This window comes from Aphelocoma coerulescens, chromosome 1A (genome assembly GCF_041296385.1).
Source record: "Aphelocoma coerulescens isolate FSJ_1873_10779 chromosome 1A, UR_Acoe_1.0, whole genome shotgun sequence".
Lineage (NCBI taxonomy): Eukaryota > Metazoa > Chordata > Aves > Passeriformes > Corvidae > Aphelocoma > Aphelocoma coerulescens.
In genome coordinates, this window is record NC_091014.1 from 17,555,522 (window position 1) to 17,563,164 (window position 7,643).

The 7,643-nt window shown below is 41.4% G+C and overlaps 1 long non-coding RNA gene across 1 annotated transcript; it reads right to left on the bottom strand.

Moving 5' to 3' along the window:
* Positions 1–1,214: 1,214 nt before the first annotated feature.
* On the bottom strand, positions 1,215–3,244 carry LOC138104584 (uncharacterized). Its single transcript, XR_011148127.1, has 3 exons — positions 3,166–3,244; positions 2,357–2,413; positions 1,215–1,292 (listed from the first exon to the last, which is right to left on the bottom strand). It is a non-coding gene; the product is annotated as an uncharacterized lncRNA (long non-coding RNA).
* Between the last annotated feature and the right edge of the window lie 4,399 nt (positions 3,245–7,643).

The window sequence follows — 7,643 nt, forward strand, 5'->3', positions numbered from 1 at the left end:
GGATGCAGAGATCCACCCGCAGCCCGTGGGGGCGGTGTCTGTGCTGGAGCAGGTGGATGCCTGGAGGAGCTGTGATCCAGTGGGAGACCCAGTGGAGAGAGGGGGCCATTGCTTCCAGGCTGGAGCAGCCTGTCCTTGGAGGACACCCCATGGAAGAGTGACCCATGCCACAGCAGTTTTGGGAGGACTGTGTGCCCGTTGCGGGAACTCACATTGCAGCAGTTTTGGGAGGACTGCTGCTTGTGAGATTGGAACTGTGCTGGAGAAGTTCATGGAGAACTGTCTCCTGTGGAAAGGGACCCCACAGTCTCACAGGAGAATGACATCTCATTTAACAAACGTTGTCTTTTTCTGGCAGGCACGGGTTACTTTTGCCTCCTCCAAAATGGTGCTTCCTGTCCCTGTTTGGGCGTCAAAATGACTGTAGCAGGTTGACCTTTGCTGGGTGGAAGCTGTCCACTAAGCCACTGTATCACTCCGTTTCCCAGTGGGACAGGGGAGAGAATAAGATGGGGAACAACCAGTGGGTGAGATAAGGCAGTTTATTGCAGCAAAAGAAACAAGAGGGTTTTGTGCACGCATAAGCGAAGGGAAAGTCAGTCTCTGCTTCCCATCAGCAAGCAATGTTTGGGCACTTCCGGGGAAGCAGATTCTCAGCACCTGCAGTGATTTCTCCAGAAGGCAAATACTGAAGAATCAGTATGCCTTTCTCCTCTCTCCCTTAGCTTTTGTATCTGAGCTAACATCATAGGGTGTGGAATAGCCCTTTGGTTAATTTGGGTCAGCTGGCCTGGTTGTGTACCCTCCCAGGATCTTGCCCATTCCCATCCCCTTTGATGGGGGAAGGAATGTTAGAAGGACAGAGCTGCTCAGCAGCAGCCAAAACACTGGTATGTTATCAACACCCTTCCAGCTACCAGTGCAAAGCACTGTACTGTGAGGGCTGTGAATTACTCAGTCATACGCAGTGCAAGTGTGCAGAAAGAAAAAAAATCCTCTTTTATTGGTAAAGTGAATTTAGCAAGTACATTCAATGCTTGAGGCATTTGAACAATGCCCTCAATAAAAAACTCTAATATTATTAATTACTAATTAATCACTACTAATAATTAATTAATTATTGCTAATAACTTTTATTCATCCCTGAAGGGGTCAGGCAGTTGGACTAGATAATCACTGTAGGTACCTTCCAAATGAAATAATTCTATTCTATCAAGTCTGTTCTTTTCTGTTTGTTCTTTCCTGTTCTGTACTACTCCTGAAGGTGAATTTCTTCTGTACTTGAATACACTCTGTAACAATCACAACAGTTTTCTTTTATTAAGAGTACCAAAATGGAAGTGTAAATCTAATTCACCTTTATAATAAAGGTCAACATTCATATATGAAATATATATATTATATACATAATATGTAATAACTGTCATTTTCAAGATGTCCAGACTACTTTAGTATTTCTACAATTTTATCGTTTTTTTCTCAGACAAAATTATTTCCAGAATTTCTGTGAGATTTCTGATGAGTTTCAGGATGACCAAAATTGAATTTCTTGGAAAATTAATTATTAATTAAAAAATATTCATTCTGTTGTGTTTATAATGAAGATCTTAACTAGTACATAGTCTCAAATACTCTTGAAAATGATAGTTTTCAAGCTGCACAAAGTATTACCCTGTCGTTATTTTTTAGTGATAGCTACATTTTTTTTTTTAGAAGTCACCTTCCACATTTTTAATTGTTTTTAAGAATTGTTTACCAGTGCACAGCTGTGTTCATTTCCTGTTGCTGGAATGTGTAACAGGCATGCTGTTGCTAACTGGACTTATGGTTTCATACACCCAGTTGTCGCTATCAGTAAGTCACAAATTGCCAACTGTTACCACATCATAAAATTCTGGAGAGATATACTATGCTAAGTGCAGTCAAATGTCTCTGGTATCTTAGATACCACTGTGTGGTAACTTTTGGCAGGCACTGACAGTTTAATAGCTCTCAAAAATCCGAATAATTATTACTTAGCCTGCTATCACAATTGATAACCCTGCTGGCAGGGAAAAGAAGCCAAAATCAAAGTAGTAATGCAATCCAAAGTAACCCCATATAAAGTCAACCAATTTCATCAGTTTCCAAATAAACAAGAAAGAAAAACCATCACAGGAAACATGGCATCCAACTATGGACATTTATGTCTAAATGTAGTGCCCTGTGCCACACGGAACGTGTCTGCTTAACAGGTGCTATGGGTCTGCATCTGGCAGAAAATAAACTATAAGGGAGTATTGGCAATCACAGAGAATCCTTAAAGTTTGTCTACATATGTGACAGTAGATTTAAACAGGACAGCCATTCATCCTACCTTTTAATGGCATCAGTTTCCATATCAAGGTCTGCTAAACATTTTAGGTGTCAGCTCCTGAAACGTCACAATATTCAATATGTAATACCAGGGTTAAAAGATTTGACATGGTTCATTTCTTGCTGGCTGAAATGTGGGGCGATGAGGATTTGTTTCATGGGCCATCCAACCAGTCATCCTACAGGGACAGCAGACTGTTGTTGATGCAGTTGGAGGCAGACATGGAGCAGTTATGCTTATGGCATCCCCTTATTGTTTGTGGTCACATAAATCTGAGCTTTGCTCATTAGAGAGGTTTTGCTGCTCTCTAACTACACCAGCATTTGAGGTGCTTAGGAAAACAATGTTCACATGTGCACTATTATTTCTCATCAAGACAAGCTCATAATTTCTGTAACTCCATTGTATCCAAGGGAATCATGCCTGCAAGTAATTTGTCTATTCCATTCAGTTCAATTCAAGGTCTAAAGAGCTACAGAGACAAGGAGATTAGGTATAGTGGGATTCAGTGTTGGCTGGATTTAAAAATAAAAAAAAGGACAAAGATTATCAGCCCAAACCCAGAAGAATACAATTTGTTTTTAAGGATAAGTGATAGAAAGTGTTCTAGCAAAGAAATCTATGTAATACTTAAAAGCTGTTCTAAGAATGAAGACAGTAAAGCAGGAAGAATTATTAGTATTTCAGTCTCCAAGTGTGTTATTTGAAGACAATTCCAAGACAATGGAGACATACAGAAGTATTTACAGGTGGATTTTGACTAACATCAGTTTTATATGTGGAAGTAGATAACTAAAAATATTGCTTACTGAAACAGGAGTGAGCAACTGCAGACCAGCAAATTTCATTACTCTTAGGAGTCACACGTCTTGCTTGAGGATTAGCCTGGGGTCTTTAGAGAAACCGTACAATAGCAATTGCAGACACCAGGGAAGTCCCTTTTATGTCACCCTTCCACCCCTGTCTCCAGTATAAACCTGAAAGAAATAGGAGATCAGTGTTGTTATGATCCAGTTTCAACCCAGAAAAGCAAAGAAAGCTGTCTCTGCATAAACTGGAAAGAACTTAGAGAAGGGTCAAAATATTCCCAAAAGAGAGATTAAAACCAAATGAGGTTAGATGTTGGTGCCAAAAAAATTGATGTATTTTATTTAATAGTAAAAGAGACAAAGAGAAGGAAAGAGAAAAGAAAGAAAGAAAGACATGGAGAAAGAAGTGGGGGGGTGGGGTGGGGGTGACAGGGAGAGGTGACAGGGGTTAGGTAAGCATATCCCCTATCTGAAGGTCTCCAGTGATGTGTCGTTGCTCCCCTCCATCTGGTCTGCTGGTGGTGAGGGTCCACCATCACTGCCGTGGTCACGCTGCCACACGCTGCACCACACTGCCACAAGCCACCACACCACATGCTGTGCCACGCCAAAGAGTGCAGAATCCCGTGGATTAATATACACTTTGGGCCAGGTGGGAACACCCACATGTCTCCCCTTGCAGGGCCTAGCTTGACACACTGTCCCTTGCAATACTGAGGGTCTGTTGCATCACCTCTGGTGTCTGGTGCAGGGTCTGGGGACCCCTTTGAGGGGGGCCCCTGTGATGGGCCATGTCACCCCTTCTGCTGTGGATAAGCTTCCCCCACCCCGGTGAGGATCCCTCAGCTGGGCTCCTCTGCACAGTTGGAGGATGGGCAGTCACTGCGCCTCTGACCAGAGGCTTTTCCCAGATACCCAAAGCCTCTCCTCCCTCCACCCATTGGTTCGAGGGTCTGTTCAAGCCTGGCAGCTGATAGCCCTGGGGCTGTGGTCCTCATCTTGGAGGTGTTAAGCCTGTGCTTTGTGAATGTCCCCAGCCCTGAGTTGTTACTTTATCTTATCTTCATCAGCGAGCAGTGTAAGGCCTCAGTCAGGGCCCCATTCAGGGTGCAGTGGTCTCCTCTGCAGCTTTTGTAATACAGTTTTAAAAGTCCTTTAAGAAAATGTTTAAGTCATAAACTATAATATTTCAGTCTCTGACAAGTGTTCACCACCATATTACACCATCGAGAAGTCCTACCAGCAAAGGATTTTTTTTTGTTATTTTTCACCCTCCTGACACTTCTCAAGCAATACATGAAGGGCAAAACTGAATTAGAAACCTTACGGAGCATGGTCTCACCATGAGAAGACATGGCATATGACTCAGCTCCTCTTATTTAGCATAAAATACCAGTCAAGTAGGGCAGTGTGTTATTTTCCCAGAACTCAGAAACTGTAGTTAACCTGTGAGCTTTTGTGAATGGCTTTGACTTTGCTATGGTTTTACCTTGAATCAGTTAGCTGTCGTTCAAAAATACTGCTGTGTGTTTTATGATTAGACTGCAACATAGACTTCAGCTACATTAAAAAATCTCATGTTGTTAAAAAACAATTGGTTTTTGAATGAAAATGGTCAGTTTTGTATATAATTCTTGCACTGTAGTGGATATTTTAATAAAGAATAATAGCCTGCAAAATGGAGGAAAAATTGTTATTTCCCTCCTACATGATTCTACAGTTTTTTTCCCAATTTAATCACATGCAACTTCTCCACAAGACCACCTTTGACTTAGCTTTATAACATCATTTGGATAATTACCTTTATTTATGGTATTGTTTAGAGTGCTGCAGAACTGCTGGAGGCTGGCCTTTGGAGATTGCAGGTTTGCCAAGCATTTTGACTATCCTCTATTTTTATTTTTGTTGCTGTTCTGTTAAATCATTTCGCCTCAGAATAATTTCATAGTTCCATGTTACGGTGGCATTTCACAATGTTGCTAAAATGCTAACACATCCCTGGAATGTTATGTCAGGATAAGACATGTTCACATAGCAGGGTCAGTAGGAATTCTATCTATATAGCAGGTATTTTACTGCTGGATGATCATTAGTTACATTGTTGCAAGTTATGACTTCTTTTAATCATGTGATTTTACTGTGTATAATCTGAATCTCACACCCAGTGTTATGTGTTTGGTTTCTAAAAATATTAATATCTGTAAAAGTTTTGACTCAGCACATAGCATGTTGCAGGTGAACAACTGACTGAAAGAATGTGACAGCAGACCCTGAGGCACCAACAAAAGGACATGCATTCATGTATGTGGAGTGCTCAGTTGATTTCATATTAATTTCCTACTCTATTAGTGTTAGAAGTTTATGCCACAGTTTCACTGGGAGCAGGTGATTCTTCTATGCTTTCAGAACAAGTGGCCATGCACATTTCAGTCAATGTCTGTGTCCACAGAGAGAAAAAAAAATGATTTGAAAAGCATTTCATTTCACTCATGCTACTTCTTTCAGTCACATTAGATTATGTGCTTTAAGACAAGTTTTTGCTGAAATGTCAATGTGCCTTTATATATCTATCTATTGAAGCATAGAACCATAGAATTATTTAGATTAGAAAAGACCTTTAAGATCATAAAGATCAGCCATTAACATGGCACTGCCAAATCCACCACTGAACTATATCCCCAAGTACCACATGCACACATCTTCTAATTATCTTCAGGAATCATGACTTAACCACTTCCTTGGACAGCCTCTTCCAACGTTTAACAATCCATTCAGTGAAGAAATTTTTCCTAATATCCAATCTAAATTTCCCCTGTCAGAACTTGGGGCCATTTCCTCTTGTCCTACCTCTTGCTGCTTGGCAGAAGAGACCAACTTCCACCTGGCTACAACCTCTTTTCAGGTGGTTGTAGAGAGCAGTAAGTTCCACCCTGAGCCTCCTTCTCTTCAGGCTAAGTACTCCCAGCTCCCTCAGCTGCTCCTCATAGGACTTGTGCTCCAGACTCTTCACTTGCTTTGTTGCCCTTCTCTGGACTTGCTCCAGCACCTCAATGTTTTTCTTGTCATGAGGGGCTGAAAACCGAACACGGGATTTGGGCTGTGGTTTCACAAGTGCAGAATACAGGAGGGCAGTCACTGGCCACACTGTTGCTGATACAGGCCAGGATGCCATCAGCCCTCTTGGCCACCTGGACGCACACTGGCTCATGTTCATCTGGCTGTTGACCAGCACCCCCAGGTGCTCTTCCACCAGCTTTTCAGCCCCTCTTCCCTAGTCCTTGGGCAGATCCTATCTGGCCCCATAGACCTGTGTGTTTAAGTAGCATATCACGTCACTGACCTTTCCCCTTTAGGTAATGGAGGTTTTCATTCTGCTCCCCATCTGTATCTTCCAACTCAATTAGCTGGGTACATAAAGAACATCTGGTCTTGCTGTTAAAGCCTGAATCAAAGAAGACATTATGCACCTTAGCCTTTTCCTCACTTTTTGTCACTATGTTTACCCACACATCCAAGAAAAGATCGAGATCCTCCTTTGCCTTCATTTTTTTGCTAAAATATTAATATTACTTTTTTATTGTCTTTTATGACAGTAACCAGAGTAAGTTCTAGTTGTGCTTTGATACTTTTAATTTTCTCCCTGAATAAGCTCACAACATCCTGCTAGTCCTCCTGAGTTGCCTGCCCCTTCTTCTAAAGGTGATACACTCTCCTTTTTTCCCTGAACATGAGCCAAAACTCTTTGTTCACCCGGGCTTCTCTTTTCTCTGCCAGATCATCTTTTGGCACACAGGTATGGCCTGCTCCTGTACTTTTTAGATTTTCTTCTTGAAAATTTTCAAGGCTTCCCAGATTCCTTTGACCTTCAGCACTTCCTCGCAAGGCATTCTCTCAACCTAAATAGGCCAAAGTCTCCTGTCTCAGAATTCCAAAAAGCAGTTCTGCTGAGCTCTCAGCCCTTCAGGACTACTTCCCAAGGAGTTTTGTCAACCAGGCCCTATCTATCCATCTGTGTATGATTCTATCTCTCTATCTATCTATCTATCTATCTATCTATCTATCTATCTATCTATCTTGTCTCACAGGCAGAGTTTTCTGACAGACAAATTCTGCACACCTGTGGAAGCAGAGAACCAGTCAATTCCTGTCTCCATAATATTCTGCAAGATTACCCCAGGAGGAGAATCAAGAGCTTAGGCAGCACAGATCTCATGGAAAACCTATTTCTCTACAAGGCAACCATTTTTTGAGCTAAAAATAATTACAGTGCCAAAGTATTAAATTATTGTAGCATTTTTAGCAACTAAAACTAAATCAGCTAAGTATTCTGGATCAATTTTTCAAAATTTATCTCACATATAAATTCACTCAACAAGCTCCTACATTCTGTAAAGCTATAAGCAGAGAGCATAGTCTGTTAAATGAAGACAGGCAGACAACAAATCTTCAGCTATGGATTATATTCAAAAGCTGACAAG